This window comes from Podarcis cretensis (genome assembly GCF_951804945.1).
Source record: "Podarcis cretensis genome assembly, chromosome: 10".
NCBI lineage: Eukaryota > Metazoa > Chordata > Lepidosauria > Squamata > Lacertidae > Podarcis > Podarcis cretensis.
In genome coordinates, this window is record NC_137179.1 from 37,582,217 (window position 1) to 37,603,766 (window position 21,550).

Sequence of the window (21,550 nt, forward strand, 5' to 3'; positions counted from 1 at the left end):
TTTCAAACTGCTAGATTGGCAGGAGCAGGGACCGAGCAACGGGAGCTCACCCCGTCGCGGGGATTCGAACTGCCGACCTTCTGATCAGCAAGCCCTAGGCTCTGTGGTTTAACCCACAGCGCTGCTTAAAAGAGCAAAGGGTGACATTTTATATGTAAGCAGTGGGTATTATTTCAAACACTTCTATAAAAATCAGCCCACATCATTAAACATACACAAAATAATTCCTTATGATTATGAGAGTATTGCTGATGATTGATAATTACGGGGTTGGATCAAAAGAGATCCTCCCCTTTTCTTTATTCCTGTGCCCAGCTAAATCTGTTCTGAAGGGCTTGAGTGACAGTAGGTCAAGCAGGAGACAGAAGAGGAAACTGGTGAAAATCACTCCCTCCCTTTCTGGGAGTGGGATTGCTAGATTGCCAGCCCTTCTGTGAATGGAAAGCATCAAGGGGGGCAAAGGCAGTGTATTAAACAACCATCTAGATTTCATAGACAGGATAATTTCCATCAGGTTTGGAGATAGTTTCTTACACGTTCTCACAAATCTGCATGGAAATTGCTACGTGTTTGTTATTATCAATATTATTATTGCTGGTATTATTTCAATATACTAGCACTTGACACACAAAGGGGTCCCCTATAGAGCCCCTATAGCTAATGATTTACATCAAACTTGCCATATCTGACACTCTCCAACCTAGCCTGTGTTTCTTTCATGTCTTGAGCTCACACCTTGACCTGCCCATCCTTTAATCTCGTTCCCTCGTACACTCTCTGGCTACATGACTTCCAATCCCTGAAATCAAACAAGCTGTAGGGTCTTTTTTCAACAGCAGATATTGCCTGTGTGCCATCTGCACCACCCACTTTGATTCCCAGGCAGGTCAGGTTTAATAAGTTAACCTCATAGCCCCCAAACAAACCAACATGCAAGATGTATAGTTTTTATCAATAACAGCTTGTTTGCTTCACAGCTACTGTTGGGAACAGGACACTGGACTAGATGGCTCTGGTCTTGATTCAACAGGAATCTTATTATGTTCTTATTATGTCCTTAATGGAATAATGCCTGAGCAGAATTCAGAGTGCCATAGTGATTATTGGTGGGTTGTGAGTAAAGATCCTGCAGTTTATCAGCTTTCTAAACCCCATGGAAAGAACAGGAGTTTATTGGTCAGATTGTAAATACTAGTTCGTTAGCACCACTAACAGGAAGCCACTACAGCTTTAAAGGTACCAGTCATGTTTGACCCAACTTTTAAGCTTGAAGGATGACCTGTACAAGAAATCTCCTTCATCCTACCAGGCCAGACTCTTCTGATTCAGAAGACTCATTCCTCAGCAGTTTCTGTCTCCCCCACACTTTAAGAGTGTAAAGGAGTGGCTTGCCTTGTGTGTGTGTGTGTGTGTGTGTGTGTGTGAGAGCTTCAGCGACTGCCACTTTCCAGATAGTGGTGAGGTTGGGGCTGTGTGGGTGTACCTGCAGAAAGCCAACCCACGACTTCTGCCAGTTTGTGTGGGCAGTCCCAATCTTCCTGCTGTCGTGTCCTCCCACGCTTAGTATGCAGCAGAAACATCAGTGCTAGGAGGTTATTACTGCAGCCCCAATCCTTTGGGTGAGCCACTCCTGGTGGCCAGTGGCTGCATAACAAGGCAGTGTTCATCAAGTACTGTGGTACCTCGGGTCACAGAGCTTCAGGTTACAGGTGCTTCAGGTTACAGACTCCGCTAACCCATAAATAGTGCCTCGGTTTAAGAACTTTGCTTCAGGATGAGAACAGATATTGGGTGGCCGTGGCGCGGCGGCAGTGGGAGACCCCATTAGCTAAAGTGGTATCTCAGGTTAAGAACAGTTTCAGGTTAAGAACGGACCTCCAGAACGAATTAAGTTCTTAACCTGAGGTACCACTGTATGCGGATGATACCCAGCTCCACCTCACTTTTAAATCAGAACCAATGAAGGTGGTGAAGGTCCTATGTGAGTGCCTGGAGGCAGTTGGAGGGTGGATGGTGGCTAACAGATTGAGGTCGAATCCTGACAAGACAGAAGTACTGTTTTGGGGGGACAGAGGACTGGTGGGTATTGAGGACTCCCTGGTCCTGAATGGGGTAACTGTGTCCCTGAAGGAGCAGGTGCGCAGCCTGGGAGTCATTTTGGACTCACAACTGTCCATGGAGGTGCAGGTCAATTCTTTGTCCAGGGCAGCTGTCTATCAGCTTTATCTGGTACACAGGCTGAGACCCTACCTGCCCGTGGACTGTCTCGCCAGAGTGGTTCATGTTCTAGTTATCTCCCACTTGGACTACTGCAACGAGCTCTACGTGGGACTACCTTTGAAGGTGACCCGGCAACTACGCCTAATCCAGAATGCGGCAGCTAGACTAGTGACTGGGAGTGGCCCCCGAGACACATACTACCGGTCCTGAAAGACCTACATTGGCTCCCAGTACATTTCCGAGCACAATTCAAAGTGTTGGTGCTGACCTTTAAAGCCCTAAACGGCCTCGGCCCAGTATACTTGAAGGAGTGTCTCCACCCCCATCGTTCAGCCTGGACACTGAGGTCCAGTGCCGAGGGCCTTCTGGCGGTTCCCTCACTGTGAGAATTGAGGTTACAGAGAACCAGGCAGAGGGCCTTCTCAGTGGTGGTGCCTGCCCTGTGGAACGCCCTCCCACCAGATGTCAAAGAAATAAACAACTATCTGAAATAAACAACTATCTGAAGGCAGCCCTGTTTGGGGAAGTTTTTAATGTTTGAAGTTTTATTCTGTTTAATATTCTGTTGGGAGCCGCCCAGAGTGGCTGGGGAAACCAAGCCAGATTGTGGGGGTTATAAATATTATTATTATTATTATTATTATTATTATTATTATTATTATTATTATTGGACCATCAAGGGCACAGGCATATCCTAGCCCACTTCCCTGGGAGCTCAAAACCCAGCAGGAGCAGGGCATGCCTGCACCAGTGCAAAGAAGACCTATATAGCAATATCCTCAAGACACCGACAATACTGAGATACATTCATATATCCTTGTCATAACCCCTTGCAAAATGGTCTTTTTCTTTTTCATAGTCGTCAAACATTAAATGAGTTTCCTTTATTTCTTTATTTATAGATGCTTAAGCACATGCATGCCTTAAAGATTCTGTCATGTTTGACCTTTCCAGCTAACGCATCCTTTTGCCAAATCATCTTATTATCACATGCTGTAAACTAAATGGTGGGACAGTAAGGTTAATAGCAATGATTCAGACTATTTAAGTGTCCTGGAACTTGGAAGATATGCTGAATGTTACATCTCAGAGTAATTTGAATGGACCAGCACAACGGGGGTTGTGGAGTGATGAAACTTACTGAGAGTCCATAATATGAAACTAAAACCATAAGCAGAAACTCTCAGATAGGGATCAGCTGAGAGACGGCAGTATGGGTCAAGTGGTGCCTCAGTGTGGAGTGTCACAGCTCAGTGACAGAGCATGCAGCAGGGTCCATGATCAATCTCTGGCCTCTTCGGTTAAAAGGGTATCAGGTAGCAGGACTGGGGAAAGCCTCTGCCTATGACCTTGGAGAATCACAGCCTGTCATAGGCAGTACTGGGCAAAGTGAACCAATGATTTGACCTACTATAGTCTCCTGAACGTATTATTCACAAAATGCACACTTTGCATACATTGTTACTCAAATAATTCATCTTTAGAGGACATTTGGTACATTTTTTTTTTAGCTGTGCTACAAAATTTCAAGAAGTACAAAAAATAAAAATAAAGAATTACTGTGTAGCATTCTGCAAAGTGTGAATTGGGTTGGTCACTTAAAAATAAGAGCTAGGCAAAATCTTTGAGGATTCCTAGTACTTTCATATGCTCCACTGAGGACCAGAGATGCTGCCCTCCAGCTAGTGATGGTGGAGAAATTCAATTCAGTTCATAGTCAAAGGCAAACTTACTTAATTCATGCCAAAACCAAAACACAGTCGTTCCTCAAAATTTACCCTTCATTGACTTTTGCAGTGCAGTTCTCCAGCCTAGTAATGTCTACAAAAATGCACAGACTTGCATAGTCTTCATGTAAATAACATTTAAAAATGTGTTTTAGTAGGGAAAATTGCTTAGAAGAGATTTGCACTAAATGGCTGATGAATTTTCACGATGACTTCTCTTTTAAAAAAATTGGAAACCGATGCAGAAATATGAAGAACTGAACTTAAAATGGAAAATGAAGAAAAACAAAATTCAACACATTCACCAGCATCTATTCTTGTTTCGATAAGCACAGTGGGAATTTCCCCCCATTGTAAATAGCAGGTGAATAGCTGCCTCTCTTCACACCATAGTCCAGGTCAAACTTGCCCTCAAAGCTGACTATTAGGGCTCATCCACACTTCTGCTTGTCCCATGCTTAGAAAGCAGAGGTCTCAGTGGTTTCTCCCTTGCTCTTGCTATTATTCCCAGGTTAAAGCCACTTTTTAGCTCTAAATAGGAGCAAATGTAAATCCATGGAAAACCCAAATGGCCATTTGCTCCAACTGAGCACTCCAACTGAGCCCCTCGTTTTCCCCAGGGGAAAGCAGCGGAAAAAGAGGAGGTGTGGCTAAGCCCTTAATGAAAGACTCTGTCAAACTATATGACAGATGTCAGATTTGTTGGCCTACAGATCCAAGCCCCAAACTCATGTATCTTAAAGGGTGCATACCAATGGCAGGTTTAAATGCTTCCTGTCTTGGTCTCGTCCAGTTCTTCAGGTATGCTTAGCAGGAAGAAACATACTCAGAGAAGTAAGACAGACCTCATGCCCAGTGGGACAGATCTAGTCCAGTGCTATCTGCTCTGATTGTCCAAGGCCTTTTCCATCACCCAAGATCCTTTTAAGTGGAGGTTCTGGGGACTGATGCACTGAGTTAGGTCCGCTTTCATTTCACCCCATTTATGGTAATTGAGTTCTGTCTGACACCCACCACACTTTTAGTCTAACTTTGATTTTGATTTTTATTTAATGGAAGCAGGATGGAACCAGATGTGAGTAGTGGGTGGGTTGAAATACCACAGCACAGTTGATCACTTCATTTGAGATCAGGAACCAGCCCTATTTTGCCCCTTGACAGAAAGTGTCCTCTTCTCCTCATCTCTGGGCTGACAACGCAGGCTGGTCCTTGAATGCATGGCTTGCGTGACCTTTCCTCACACAGCAAGATAGCTTCTCTTCTTCTGTGTTGTCTTTCTGCTGAATTTGCCAGCAGTGAGTCCCTTCACTGCTCCCCTGGCACAAGATGTATATTTTCATTGAGGCTGATATCAAGAGTTAAGTAAAGGAACATAATGAGGGAAACAAGCTCTTTGAACTCTGCTTTCCTGTTGCGTACTTTGCCCAACACACTGTGGCACCGTATCCCTGGAAGGAAAACTGCCAACCTCTTTTCATCTCTTAATTGCAACACAGTTGTCCTTTGCACTGGGGTTGCGCTAATGAGAGAACCATTTATCTCACATTTCATGATAGCCGTGTGTGTGTGTGTGTGTTTTATTTGAAGTGTAAAATGGGAACACTAAGAGTGTTTATTTAGCAGGGAGAAAATGCCAGACTGTTGGACTTTGCTTTAGACAAACTGGGTTCAGCCTGTGATTGCAGGTCAGAATGCCCTGGGCAAAATACCACCCTCTAATGCTAGCCAGCTCATATTTACAAATATCATATGTTTACCTTCACCCTGACCCGATTCTCTGATTCGCAGTGTGGATGGGAGGGGAGGTCTAATTTGTTTGTTTGCTTTGGCTTGGCTCCCAAAGCCTCTACAACAGGCAATTTGAAAGTCTAACAGAAAAGAGGCCCAGATAAAAATAAAAAGGAATTTCTATTAATGGTTGACCATTAACCATTAAGTGAGCCTTTAATACTGACCACGTAATGCCTTCTTTTTTCTGTTCCTCCTTTCTAAGGTCTCTGAAATCCAGTACTGGGTGCCTATAAAGGACAGTAGGTCAATGTGCGTGCGTACGTGCGTGTGTGCATGCACACACACAGATTGAGAACATGTGGGCAAGTAGTTAATCTACAGCTGCTCCTGAGACTGTGGGTTGTGTCGGTTCTGTCCCAAGAATGCAACTGTTTAAAAAAGAATAACAGTAGCATCATACAACTGAGGCCTGATGTTGCTGTCTGTAGGCATGGATTTGGCAGGCTCAGTCTGAGCAACTTTCAACTATATATATACAGTGGTACCTTGGTTTAAGAACAGTTTAGTTTAGTTTATGAACAACTTGGATTAAGAACGCTGCAATCCCGGAAGTATGTGTTTTGGTTTGTGAACTTTGCCTTGGAATAAGAACATGTTTTGCTTCCTGTTGAGTGTGTTCCATTTGTAAATTGAGTCCCCCACTGGTATGGGAAAGTACGCCTTGGGTTAAGAATGTTTTGGTTTAAGAACGGACTTCCGGAACGGATTAAGTTCGTAAACCAATGTACCACTGTAATATACCGTATTTTTCGGTATATTAAGACCATAAGATGCACCTAATTTTGGAGGAGGAAAACAAGAAAAAAAATATTCTGAATCTCAGAAGGCAGAACAGCAAGAGGGATTGCTGCGCAGCGAAAGCAGTGATCCCTCTTCCTGTTCTGGCTTCTGGGATAGCTGCGCAGCCTGCATTCGCTCCATAAGACGCACATACATTTCCCCTTACTTTTTAGGAGGGAAAAAGTGAGTCTTATAGAGGAAAAAATACGGTATATTACAGGATTGCCCCAGCTCAGAATGCAGATGGAGGATGATTGTGTGTTTAAACATACCATCCCATCAAACCCTCCTGCAGGTAATCTAGCCTGTCAGGGAGGAGGTGATAAAAGACTCTGATGTGCTAATGCTGCAAGTGTAGGGATTTTTAATTTTTTAAAATTTTACATGGACGGGAGACATTCAAATGTGATTCCTCACTTGCATTCTAAAGCGGCAGATTCAGAGGATAACTGCACTGTGTTCAATTTCGGAGTCTTTTGCTGGCATGTTTTTACAGTAGTATGCCAAGGGACCGTCCTGAGGGCCAGACACCAGACACCCTGCTGAGGTTCCCCATCCCTGCCATAGAGACTAGACCACCTGCCTGGGTACTGAGGCCATTGTCAGAGGCCCGTCCCTCAGTCTCACTACTATCAAAGGTGCAACTTGTGGTGTCCAGAAAAAGGGCTTCTTCAGTAGTCCTTGGAAACTTTTAGTCTCCAGTGAAGCTTGCCCAACACCATGGCCAATATCTTTTCTTCAGCAAGCAGAGATCTACTTATTTTCCCAGGTCTTTTAGATTGTTTGTTTTATGCTGATACTTTCTTTGCTGTTTTGGTTGTTACTTTTTTATTTTATTGGTTCTACCGTTCATGGGTTTCTAATCTTTTCCTGTAAGCCACCCTCAGAATTCTTGCTGGATCCAAAATGTCAAATTGCTTATGTACATAAAATGAACTGAAATGTGAAATGGAACAGGAGATAGGGAAGAGGAAAAAGTAAATGATTGTGTTTCAAAGTAAGTGTAGTATGTTTTAAAGACTGCAATCCTATATACGCTCACATGAGCTTAAGTCCCCTGCAACTCAATGAAAGGTACTACTGAGTAGACATTTTTAGGATTGTGGTGTAATTAAAATATGCTTTTAGTGCTCTTTTTTAAAAAAATACAGTAAACAACAGGTAAACATAATAATGGACATGAGAGCTAATGAAAGTGCTGTGAAGGTAATTTGTATTTATACCTTGTCTATACAAATAATGGTTTAACTGTGCAATTCTAATCTCCAACAATGAGCGAATATGATCTTTTTAAATGCTCTGATTGCCTTCTATTTTATGCTAGTTCATAAAGCTCCAATTCCCCAGAGACTTACCCCAGAGTACAGGGTGGGTGGGATGAATACTTCTCACATATTTATTCCTCTTTCTACTCCTCTGAAGCTGAGATTTTAAAGGTATTTATGCACACTAACAATCGCTTGTTATTCACCTTGCTTTGGTGGTTGATTTCAGTGTGATTTTCTCTTTTCGCAAGCAATGAAAGCATTAAATCAAACACACCTCTCTGGCAGTGTTATTTTCTCCTTCATCTGCTGATAACCGAGCAAACACAGTTTCAAGGCTGTTTTTTCTCCCCATCTCATTAGAAAGAAAGAGGGCCTCTCCCTCCCCACCCTGATTCCTGGAGTACATTAACTTGACCAACACATCACTATCTTCCCAGCAAATTCCCCAAGAGGCTTCTGAGGATAAAGTTAGCCATTAGTCGTTTCATACTCCCCAGGCACTCCTTTATGCAGATAGCATGAAAGTTCAGTCAGGCATGAAAGCCTTTATCTGTGCACTAAAATTAAATAGTGTTTCACTTCTTGGGGATATAGCTGGCTCTGTACACGATGGCTATTTGCTATGCTGCCGTGGTTGGCTTTGAAAGGGTGGTTGTCCCCTCCATCCCCACCCTGGCCAATGTATAACCTATCTGGCTGGCTGATGCTGTGTCAATCAGTTTTTGATAATGAAGGTTTATCATCAAGTGAGGTCAGGAGGTTGGGTGATAAGTGAGATGCTGCTACAGCCGCCATCTCCTGTTCTTTTACAGTTTACCCTGCCCATCCCCAAGAGGCTTCTCCCCAAGCTCCAAGATGGGAGCTACTTTCCCCTGGAGTGATCCCATGCTGCTCTGGTAACACTGTGTGTGAGAATTAGACACGCACATTGTCAGGGACGTTAGCATGGATCTTTCCCACCCAATCTCAGCACTCTCCAAAAGTATGCCAGTTGTCTGAGAAAGAGTGGCAGGATTCTCATGCTTTGCAGGCAGGAAGTCCCAGATTCAGTCTCTGGAATCTCCAGTTAAAAGGATTGGATAGCAGGAGAACCATTGTCCATCAGAGTAGACAACACTGGACTGGATGAACAAATAGTCTGAGCTGGAACACCACAGTTTCCTCTGCCTGTTCTGTCCATGTGGTCATTTAATTGTGAATGGCAATAAAGAGATGGATGCACGAGTGGATTTAAATGGGACCCAATGCCATTTAAGATCAATTCACAGTTAACATAGACCAGTGATCAAGGAGGACCCAACAGTCTCTGTGTCCCAAGGCCTGCTGAGGCTGTTCTGCTGATGGACCTCAGGGCCCACCTCAACAGTAAGCTGTCTCTTTCATGGCAAGCCTGCGCAATTCCAGGATGAGCTGAATGCCAGCCAAAAGAGCAGCTGCCCAGGCACTGTTGCCCCAGCAACCACCCCACCAGTACCTAAGGCGGGTGACTGCCTTGGGAGCTGTCTTAACTTCTAGTCTGCCATTTAGCAAAGTTGTTACCTCCCAGACTCTTATACTGTCTAAATGGCTCCTGCTTGATCACTGGCCTACCTGCCAAGGTGTGGCAGATGAGTGAGTCAATTGAAGCCAGATAACCCTCCACCTACCCAATTTTGCAAAACATGCAATAATTTCTTCCTGGCTTCCACAGGGCAACAGCCTTAATTGGAGGGGGCACAAGGTGGAAGATGAGCTGCCTATCTAGCCCAAATGACTGAGAGCAGGACCCTACTTAAATACTCAGTTTCCCTTGTCCTATTCTCACGAAGGACGCTGGTCCTTTCTATATCCGAGTGGTTTCTGTAAACATTAATGCTCATCTGCATGAATCCCATTACTTTTACTGGCTCTCTCTTGGACATTTCAGTGCTCTCACATGTGTATAATGACAGAGGTGAGAGTTCATGGAAGAACACAGAGTAGCTTCTGTGAGTAGCAGTGAGAGTTTATGAATCAAGAAAGCTGCTTTGGCTCACGATTCACTTGCCATATATAGTCAGGCTTTATTGGAAATTGCCATCAGGGCTGGTTGTATGAGCCTGGCCAGTGGGGAAGCTTACTTTCTTCATTTTCTTGAAACCGGCTGCCAATTTGGTCCATTTTTTAAACTCCTCTGTGAATATCTGCTCATGCTTAATTGAATAGCTGGAGCTTTCTCTTGTTTGCCCCCACATGTTTTATAGTCCTTGCTGAGAATGTGATTTTGGCACGCGTAGAACAAGAGGGGACCATATGTAGGCGCTCAATGGGGTGCTTGCGTCATCCATTTAAATTAGAAAAGAGATTTGCCCCTGTCATTGTCACTGTAATTCTGTCACTCAGTGGCGCTTTTATCTACAAAAAGGGTCTATAATTAAAACGATGAATTAATCATAATGTAGGCATGTGGTCAAGAAGTCTAATCTTTCCCTGACAGCCACAAAGTGTTTTGACGTTAATACACACACACTGTGAGCACAATTCATACAAAGCTTCACTGAAATGAATGGGCTTGCACTATGCCTGCTCATGGCAAGGCTGCTTGGGCAAGGAAAGTTCCAGAAGGAATATGGGAAAAGTCCTTCAGAAAGATGCTGTGTGCTGCCATTCTCGGAAACTCTAGGCCTTTGTATTGTTCCAGATTTCCAAGGGCTTTTCACGTGGCAACCAAGCTGAATAAATGATCTGCTAATTTCTCTTGGAGAATTACTAAAGCACGCTTTAAAGACTTCCCAAATCAGGGCAGGGTTTTTAAAACATGGTTATTATTAGTTTGGCAATCCAAGTGCATTATACCAAATCTTGCTCAGCCACACAAGCAGCCCTTTGACTGATCTGCCAATACTTCTGGCACTGGATGGTATGAGTCTAGGTTCCAGAATCATCCTTTGAAGGGCAGAGAGGCAGGCATAACTGCAAGTGGACTCCAAGGCTAGCTGAGTGCCAGCCCAGAGAACATCTGTGGGTTTGGTGTGATGCCTGAAAAGGGGCACCTGCATAGCACACTTGCAGCTTGTTAGAAAAACACTGGGGGCTAATATGAATAGTAGAATGTCTGTCATCTGGTGGGTGGAGCTTTTGTGTTGTGCTCCGGAATCTGCCCCTCCCTTTGGGTGTTCAGTTAAAGTTCAGTTAGAGAGGCCAACTGTCATTCTTGCCTCATGATGTTGTCTTAGTTTCTGTCAGATAGTATGTTATTGTGTTAGTTTTCTTTATTATTAAAGCTTTGTTGAGCTGCTTACTTTCCTGAAAGAAAAGAAACTCTGCTGAAAAATGGTGGAATATCCTAAACTAGTGACTGAGGGGATATTCTCAGTCTGACAAGAGGATTGATTTTTTAAATAAAAAAAATCACCCAGCTCTCCACAACACAGCTGTCAGATGTCCATTTCAGATGTTGAGCTGATTGTGTGGACCGCAGAAGGGCTGAGGTGGCAGGCAGGGAATATGATGTCAGGGGAGGGTCCTACAGCCATGGTCCTGCCAACCCTCCATGGTGTATATATAAGGTGATCATCTAAGAAAAAGAGGCTGGTATCATTGATTCACCTTGTGCCCAACGTCCAAATTCAGCCTATAGATCAAGGCAGACATGCCTCTGCCATTTTTGCTATTTTGAGATTTGGTTACTGTTTGCTTATTTCTTTATACGATCTCTTACCCAATCTTCACCAGAAGGTCCCAGAATAAATTATAAAACACATCACAATTATAAAATACATAATAAGGTTCCAGATGGAGCAGAACAAATTATTATCATTATTAATCATCATCATAATAACTACCCATGCTTCACTCTGTGGTCTCAGGGTGGGTTACAACATTAAAACACAACATTAAAAAACAGTTTAAAACAACTTACAGTCACAAAAATAAAGTGGTCTCCTAAAACATACACCTCAAGTGTCAGAAGCCAGGGTGAAGAGTTGTGTCTTCAGCGTTGGCCAGGATCTGTACAATGAAGGTGCCAGACACACCACCTCTAAGTGTGAACAAAATCTAGTGTTTTTGCTTTTTCAGATTTCCAACTTGCTACCATTTTGTTCTCCTTCTGTGTACTTCTAGTGGCGATGTGCATGTTACAATGAACAGAAATAGCTCTGCCTTAAGCAAACATTTTACTTCTTATCATGGAGCAAAAAGTATGTGTAGGAAATGGTGTCTGTCAGATAAGAGCTGCTAATTATTAGGAAATGGGTGAGCTCAGGGTTAGTTATCATCGGCGTTATCACTTCCAGTTCACAAGTACATTTTTGAGATATATGTATTTCGACTATCACGTTATGTGAAAGCCCTTCTTTAAAAACATTGGTTCAGGGTTTTAAAGCTAATAAATGTGTGACAGGGCCTATCAAAGATAAAAGGTTCATTGTGATAGTTCATGAACAATATAAATATTTCTGTACATTTCTGTATTTTAAAAAAATATTTTATTATACAATACAGTCACAGCAAAGTAAAGATTATAATGTTTTGTTTATGGCATCATTTTACACGGTCTTAAAACATTGGCAGCCTATATAGGTTCTCCACAGAAAGGTTTGTGAGGCTGGTAGGAGAGCTTTACTTTCTTTTCCCCTTACGTATGAAAAAAAGGGAGAACAGGTTTCATCAAAGGTATTTTCCTTTATAATTCCATTTGCAACTCTTCCCAGCTCAGTTAGTCACTTTGAACTAACTACGTATATCCCAAATACTGTTGAACCAAGTCACAAGAGGTAGCTCTACCTTGGCTTTCCAGTAATACACTACCATTAGATGTATAGCTACCAATAAGAATTAAATCTTTATGCTGGGTATTAGGGTTGGAATCTGGGTTTAGTGAAAACAGGGCTAAGGCTGGGTTCGGCGAGAGTGTTTGTTTAACAATTTTGGAGATAATATTGAAGACTGTGGTCCAAAATATATTTTAAAAATTGCATTCCCACCAAGCATGAAAATGTGTTCCATATTTAAGTATTTGTGAAATTTTGTAAGACAAAACCAGAAGGAAATAGTACTTGCAACTGGGACAAAGTAAATAGGATGTGTAGTTTTCAGCAAATGGGAGAACAGCTGAGTTTCCACAATATTATCTTGGAGAACTCAGGCTTATCGATTGGTTATAGATCATCTCAGTGGCGTAGCGTGGGTTGTCAGCACTCGGGGCAAGGCAAGTAATTTGCGCCCCCTAACCCGTGGATTTGCGCCCCTAACCCTAACCCCCAGATGTTGCGCCCGGTGCGGCCGGCCCCCCTGCACCCCCCACGCTACGCCACTGGATCATCTGCATTGATTGTAAAGTCAGAAGTCCTCTGGTTTAGTCAATAGTTCAGAGGCAAGTGTTATGTACTGAAGTTTTCACCCTGGGCCAGCAGAGGGATACTGTAGATAGTTTTCACTCAGGTCCACATATGCAAATAAGGGATTGAAAGTGACGTTCAGTGATTGGATAGTTACAGAAAGTGGTTACTGTTGCGTTCTAGTGGAGCTCTATATAAGCAAGCTGGCTGAACCCTTCAGTTCAGTTCTGTTCTGGCCTGTGAATAAACAAGAGCTGTTTGAAGAATCGCTGTGTCGTCTGATATGTTCACCCGGAACTTAACAGCAAGAGCTAAGTTTAATTTGCCACAATTATTAGAATTTTGTCTGAAGTGATCTGGAGTGAAGGAAAGAAGTGTGACTTGGCTCACCTGCCTGAGGAACCCACTTAACTCCTACACGGGGTAGCTTTTTGTAGTGTACCTCATTAGCATGTGCACACTATCCTGAACTGTTGTTTGTAGTTTAATCTGAGTATCAGTTATTTAGAAAATGTATAAACCAATTTAACATTTTGGCAAAAATCCCAAAGCAGTTTTCAAAAATCTAAAGACAGTGAGTGCAAATGATCAGAATGCATGGGACTCTCAATCTCAGGGCCATGGGCTTGAGCTCCATGTTGGGCAGAAAGGCATTGCAGGGGGTTGGACTAGATGACCCTTGTGACCCTTCCAACTCTACTGCCCTGTGATTCTATGAAATACATTGCTGAAATTCTGCCGTTTAAAACAGGAAGTCAGCAACCGAACAGGATAACATTCTCAAACATAATAATAATAATAATAATAATTTTATTCTTTATACCCCACCCATCTGGCTGGGTTTCCACAGCCACTCTGGAAAGCTTACAGCATATCTAAAAGCATAGTAAAAGCATCAAGCATTAAAAACCTCCCAATACAGGGCTGCCTTCAGATGTCTTCTAAAGTTGTATAATTCTTTATCTCCTTCACATCTGGAGACATCATAGGCCAGGTTAAACAAAATGAGTTTTTAGGAGACATTTGAAACATCCAACAGATAGAGCTTCCCAATTTTCTTTTGTGAATGTATTCTGTGAGGTGTTACAACAGAAAAGGCCGATTTCTTCTCTTATTTTTATTATTACTTGCAGTTGCAAAAAAGCTCCAGTTGATGATTATGGTTGTTGTTGTTTTTTTTTAAAAAGCACTATCCTAGGGTTGCCATATTTCAAACAGTGAAAATTTGCACAACTTGCACCAATGTGAGCCTGCCTGGGACCCAAACTCAGCCTCTGTGATCCTGCTCATAGACTTGCCACAAGGAAGAATTTGATTGGCTGGCCCAAGACATAAGGCCTTTTCAGTGGTGGCCCCAGGCACATGAAAGTCCCTCCCTAGATTTGCATGTATTGCATAGTTCCTACGCTGAAGGCTTTTAAATGGACCTTGAAAACTTGCTTTTATATTCCAGATGGCTTTTGTTATTCATATTGGTACTGCTGCTAGTCTTTTAAGTGCGGTTTTGCTGTCTGCTTTTACACTTGTATTATTTTACTGTGCTGATATTGTTTTAGCTATACTTGTGGCGATTAGTCCTTGCTGTAGTTTAAAATTGGTTAAGCGCTGCCGAATGATATTTCCCAAACTAAATAAATGTCTGCTGGGCAACATTTTCATGGGCAGAATTATGAACTGGCATGAGAAAATCTCCCTACTTGAGGTCTGGGTTGCAGTTTTCTACTTTAATCACTCCTTTGAACTTCTCATACAGAACTGTAGATGCTATTGCTCAGTATGCTAAGAGCATCCCTTAATTTCCTCCTAGGTAACTATTACTATATGAGGATGCCCAGGAATGTCCAAATTGCCACTGCTAAAAATGAGGGCTATTAGCTGTATTGTCAATATCAGGAGAAGGACGCGGGAGAGTGGATGCAGCAAATGCAATTAAACGGGAAAAGATAGAAGGGAGAAAATCTCTATCCATTATTTAGTTTTAATGAGACAAGAGAAAAATTGAATATAGAATCTATTAGACAATTAGCTTCTTAAAAACTAGGGGTCCATGGTCTATATTTGGCCTAATATAATGCTCATTTTTTGGTGTAAGACAGGATAAGAGATAATTACTTCAAGTTCTGTCATATTCCATCTGCACAGATCTGCCTAATTTCTCTATTTCTCTTTTTTTCCACATTGATCCTCTCCATCTTTTAAGACTTTGGAGTGAGATGTGAGGAAAGAGACTGAGGAGTGGGAGGGTGAATGGGTATCAAGGGATGGCTAGGGAAAGCAGCTGGAGGTGACATTTATTGTGATGAAAGTGGTTTACGATGAGACACATCAGTACAGAGACAGTGTGGGATGCATGTGTGCAAATGGAATGGCTGCATATGTGTTTTTGTGGGTGGTGTGGCATTAGTAGTCACCAGGGATGTCTGAGAATTCAGATGGAAATGGCAGCAGAAATGGCCTGTGTTCACTTATTTGTCCCACGTCCAGAACAGAAATCCATCCAGCAAATAGTATTCGTAATCACTGCTGCTGCTTTCAATCCAGTAATGACATATAATCAAGCATTTTCCTTGCACTGAAATGAATGGGGTGGAACAATACAATGACAACACATTTTACACAATTAATAAGCTTCATAATTTCAGTGAGACGAATAATGCCATTCTTGGTGCAAGATGAACTGAAGGAGAATGGAAACAGTGCTGCATGTGACGAACACGGGCTGGAATAGAAAACTATGCCTCCTTACAGGCCTAGTACTCATCATTCAGTTCAATAGTCACTGACTGTAGCATTCAGAATATATTTTTCAGAAGGAAAAACAGATAAGGTGTTCTCTGGAGGAGGCTGGGCTATCATGGAACATGCCTAAGCATATTTATTTATTTTGCAACATCATGGGAGGAGTGTTTCTACGACTAAGATGAAACTGCAAAGCTCCCTTGTTATTTGTGCTATTGAATGTTGCATGTTGTTTCAGTAATCCTGTCATATTTATAGTATTGACATATGTTTTTTTCCGTATGTTACTATAGTTTTGTTTTGCTATGTTATTATGAAATTGTTTCATAGTGCTTGTTTGAAATGCAAACCTGTTTCTTTGTTGTTAGCCACTTTGAGCATTTTTGTGTGTGTGTGGAAAAGCAGCATACAAATAAAATGAACAAATGAATTTTGCTGCCGCGATTGTAGCTATACAACAATCATAGTCAGCTGGCTATTGCCTATCATGTCATTTATGTCAGGTGGTACAACTTCCTTCTTCCCAGTGCCACCTGTGAGGTTTGGAGCAGGACATAGGGTTGTGTTTTGTTTTTTTTAATCACAATCCTATCTCAGAAGAAAGTCCTATAGAGTTCTGCAGGACTTGCTCCCAGTTAAGTATGTATAGGAGTGTAGCCAAAATGTGTCTTGCTGTGCATCTTCCAGACTACAAAAATGGTATTGAAGCGCTCAGCTATTGAAATATACTCAGAGTCCTGTAGTGATTTCATGCTCTTTATTGCAGCTTGTAAAACAGTGAGTCAATTGCCCCCCAAACCTCAGGCTTTTATATACATTATTTACACAATGAGTCTCGTCTGATTGCCTGATTCTGCTTCCCTTCTGGAGCCTGATTGGTTTTTTCCTGCAGGCCAATCAGTTGCATTCTACGATCCTACCAGCCTAATAGGCTGATTAACTTCTTCCTGGAGCCTGATTGGTCTTTTCCTGCAAGCCAATCAGTTGTTGCATTCCAGGGTCCTACTTGCCTATTGTTCTAGGAATCAAGCTTAGTACATAACAGCTATTTTATTACAAAATATACTTTGGCAAAGAACCATCGTTTTATTTCCTCTCCTACTGTCCTGGATTTTATTTTAGGCTACACATCCCTCTTCAAGCGTGCTGGAGAACACATCTATCCAGAGTTAAAGAAATGAGGAAGAGAAGAAGAGTGACCCATTATATAGCTTCTCTGCTAACACCAAGCTACCCAACCCCCCTCCATTTATCTTTTATGTTAGGGCAGAACCTATCACTACTGATACCAGACTAAGACTTGCAGAAGTATCATTTGGGATTAGTTCCATCTGAAGAAAGCTTTGTTTAGTTTTCCAGAAAGGTCCAGTGTGGCGATATTGCAGATGCTGGCACGGCAAGAGAGATAATATTGTATGTGACAATGCTGAGTCAATGCAAAAACTAGAGTATATTTGTAGCAGTGCACTTTGTAGGTGAACCCACAAGCCCTCTCCTGGTGCCCTTCTGTCTGCCATTTACTATACTGCTTAGAGATGAAAAACTGGGCATTTTAAGAGAACAATTTGACTTAAAATGGTACCTTTTATCTGTGCCATAAAACACAATAGCAGCAGATAATGGGATTGAAGGGAATGCTTTGTTGCTGATAATAGATGTATTCCAAAATAATCTTTCTGGTCATGTGATGGAAATGCTTCATTTCAGGGAATTTTAATACTGGATCCCATTTTATCAAATAAGAAGAGTCCACCAGATGATAATGTGACTGACATGTAATTGCAGTTTTACTACAAAAGTAGGTATTGTTATACTTGATAAAGGCACTCTTTTTTATTTTATTTATAGACCACCATTATTTCCAAAGGATTTCAAGGTGGTGTACATGGCTCTCCCCCTCCACATTTAATTCTCACAACAACCCTGTGAGGTAGGTTAGGCTAAGACAGGGGTTGGTAACCTAAGACCCATGGGCTGGAAGCAGCCCACAGAGGCCGTTTAACTGACCCATGAGCCGCCCCCGAACTGAACTGCCCACTTGTCAAGTCCCCGCGTGCTGCGCTAAACCAGCGCAGCACAGTGCGGGGACTCTCTTCTGTGGCTCCAGAAATTGCTTCTGCGCATGCCCAAACACCAGAAATCGTGTCTGCGCATGTCCGCAGCACTGGAAATCGGTTCTGCACATGCCCAGATGCTGAAAATCGCTTCTGTGCAGGCATGATTTTCAGCGTCTGGGCATGCGCAGAAGTGATTTCCGGCACCGCGGACATGCGCAGATGTGATTTCCAGCGTTGCGCTGCGCTGGCCTGGCCCATGGAGGATCTCCATGGGAGTGATCCAGCCCATGCCCAGTAAGCCTTGCTGACCCCTGGGCTAAGAGATGGAGATTGGTCCAAGGTCGCTCATGGCTGAGTGGGGATTTGAACCCTGCTCTCCCAAGTCCTAGTCCAACCCTCTAACCATTATGCCACACTGGCCCACTTCACACTCACCTTTCCTTAATCCTCAAAGCCTGGTTACTTGGGCCTATTTCAGTGCCTGCCATACAACTGGGGACAGTTTAGCACAAAAATTTGCTTTCCAAAAAGGCACCATTCAGGTCCAGCAGCCTTCTTCAACCTGGTTCTTCAACCCTATGCTGCCTGGTTGCTGTAGTCCAAAACATCTGGAGGGCACCAGGCTGGGGAAAGCTGAGATACAGCCTCTTCTCTATACTCAAATTCTGTGCCTTAGAATAAATCACATAAAGGATACAGGGGTTGTATGTAACATGCTGACCTAGTGATAATTGCAAGCAACACTTCTGTCAGCCTGCCTTGCTCTTTTCTCCTGGTGGTGATCTTGTACACAGCATCAGTACACAACCAAGGATATGTGACATTTCCCTGCTGGGTCACAAGAATGCAGCTCAGCATTCTCCTTATTGGAGTCCTCTCCTCACCATTTCCTCTTTGTTCCCCCTGTAAACAACTATTGTTAAGTTGTTGGTTGGTTGGTTATTTTTTCTTTCTTTTAAGGATGATTGCGATTTGGACATTTACTGTAGCAGTCCCCCTCCCCTGGTACAGGGGCGGTTTGCAGGTGCTCATTTTACCTCCACCATAAAGTAATGTATGATTTGAGTGCACTTTGTAGAAGACTTAAACTATGGTTGCCCCATCTCTTTTTTCAAGATCGGAGAGGAAAGAACCATGCAAATCCAGCGGCTGTGCCTACAGATGTGCTGCAAGAGGATCACCTACAGTGTATATCAGTATATATACAGTATATACCAACTTTACTTTATGCTTGTGAAACACGGACCACTTATAAACGCCATCTCCAACTCCTCAAAAGATTCCATCAACGGGGTGTCCGAAAAAAATTACATATCACTTAAGAAGATAGGCAAACTAATGTCAGTGTACTGAAAGAAGCAAGATCACCAGTGTCGAAGCAATGATTCTTCAACATTAACTTTGTTGGACTGATCATGTTTGGATGCCTGATTATTATCTTCCAAAGCGCAACTACTCTATTCCCAATTTAAGAATAGAAAGCGAAATGCCAGTGGACAACAAAAGAGGTTTAAAGACGCTCTCAAGGCAAATCTAAAAAAATGCACGGATAATTGGGAAACACAGGCCTGTGAGCACTCCAATTGGAGAATAGCCTCTACCAAAGGCATCACGAAATTTGAAGAAGCACGAACTCGGGACGAAAGGGAGAAGTGAGCTAAGAGGAAGGCACGTTTTGCAAATCCTCACTGTGATCAACTCTCACCTGGAAACCTACCGGTATGTCCCCACTGTGGAAGGATGTGTGGATCCGGAATTGGTCTCCACAGTCACCTACAGACACACCATTGCAACCATATTCATGGAAGACAATCTTACTTGGCCAAGAGTGATTACCAAATAAAATAAAATAAAAGAGGTGGCCAACAGATCACTCTCTAGATGTTGTTGGATTGTAGCTCTCATCATTCCTGACCATTGACCATGTTGGCTGGGGTTGATGGGAGTTGGAGTCCGACAGCATCAGGATGGCACCACATTGCTTTCCCTGACCTATTTTAAACATTACTTTGAGTCTTGCATAGCAGAGGGGAAGGGTACCTTGCTATATCTCTACCACACAAAGCTTTTATTGCCTGGTAAAAATCTGAGCCGGGGCTTAGGAATTGGCTGGGTTTGTGGCAGCACGAGCTTTTATAGGCAATGTGTGTACCCCATAGGGACACGGGTGGTGCTGTGGTCTAAACCACAGAGCCTAGGGCTTGCTGATCAGAAGGTTGGCAGTTCAAATCCCCACGATGGGGTGAGCTCCCGTTGCTCGGTCCCAGCTCTTGCCTACCTAGCAATTCAAAAACACATCAAGTGCAAGTAGATAAATAGGTACTGCTCCGGCAGGAAGGTAAACGGTGTTTCCGTGCACTGCTGTGGTTCGCCACAAGCGGTTTAGTCATGCTGGCCACATGACCTGGAAGCTGTACTCCGGATCCCTCGGCCAGTAAAGCGAGATGAGCGCCACAACCCCAGAGTCATTAGCGACTGGACCTAACTACCTAACGGTCAGGGGTCCCTTTACCTTTATGTACCCTATAAGGTACATATATGAAATGCACTCCCCAACCATATTCCTTTCCTATAAACAATTATTTCTGTCTACCGTCCATTAGCAATTTGCAGAGTGTAATCTACCAAGGGCATAATGCAACTGCATATGCCTTAATTTCAGGACCAAGGGGCAAAGAAGATCTGTGTGGGCTTTCTACATCTTTTAATGCATTTGATTCCACATTTGTTTGAATGAAAGTCTGCAGCAGCACAGATCTTTCTTTATACAGAGCCAATCAGAGAAGCTAAGAGTGCTCTTAAAGGAAAAGGGGAAAACGGATGTGGTTTAGTCTAAACAGGATTTATTTAAGGTTTAAGCAGACTTTTCTCCCTGGGGGAATTAAGCTGCCATTTAAATGTTTATTTCCGAATATTTTACACATCACTGCGATCACTTTCAGATGACTTAAACATATGCATGGTATTATTGTTTATGCCTTCTGTCATCTCATACATTTTTCTTCAGCTGTTCTTTATTTTGAAAGTACTTTGATGTCTCTTGATTTAGGACTTGCCAAGATGGGAAATCTTAATCAAGGGAGCCACTGCTTCAGAAGGGCTTTTTGGCATTCAATCACAGATTTATTTCTTTTTAAAAATAAGGACGGGTATGAGAATATAAACACTGATCTCAGCTGTAGGATTATTTGATCTTTCTAATACTGCACCAATTAACATATATGCATTCCAGTAGATTCACTCCTAGAAATCCCTGATCTTTGGTGCATTTCTTGCTGTTATCTTCTTCTAACATCCTTCTGAAAACTCATAATGGAGAAGACTCCTTCAGTATTCCTTTTCACTAACAATGCATTCTGTATTGCTTTCCAACGAATTTGTCTCATTATATGGAGGTTGCTAAAATCATGCAAATTGTTGGGAACCTGTTTTGCAGACTTCCAGTAAGTCATCAGCTTGTATGGGTGGCATGAGAAAATATCACTTCCTTGAAATATATGCAAATGTCCCATTGTTTCTCAGTTATCGTGGCCTTTCTAAACTATGATTTTTCCACACACAAAAACTGTAGTTGTTATTCATTCATTGCAAGGCAGCCAGATGTATTTACTCACAGAACGATTTATGTTGCTAAGAAATCACATTTCCCCCATACTCAAGCCACAGTA

General features: G+C 42.6%; 1 long non-coding RNA gene across 7 annotated transcripts in view; it reads left to right on the forward strand.

Annotated features, from left to right (window-relative positions):
- The window catches only part of LOC307225571, a 93,375-nt gene that overhangs the window by 32,172 nt on the left and 39,653 nt on the right, over positions 1–21,550 (forward strand). The window contains exon 1 of one of the 7 annotated variants that reach the window (XR_013843070.1): positions 10,950–11,098. The exons of the other annotated variants lie outside the window; for them this stretch is intronic. This is a non-coding gene — a long non-coding RNA (uncharacterized lncRNA). Of the gene's footprint in view, positions 1–10,949; positions 11,099–21,550 lie in introns of those variants that run through there. 7 annotated transcript variants of the gene reach the window in all.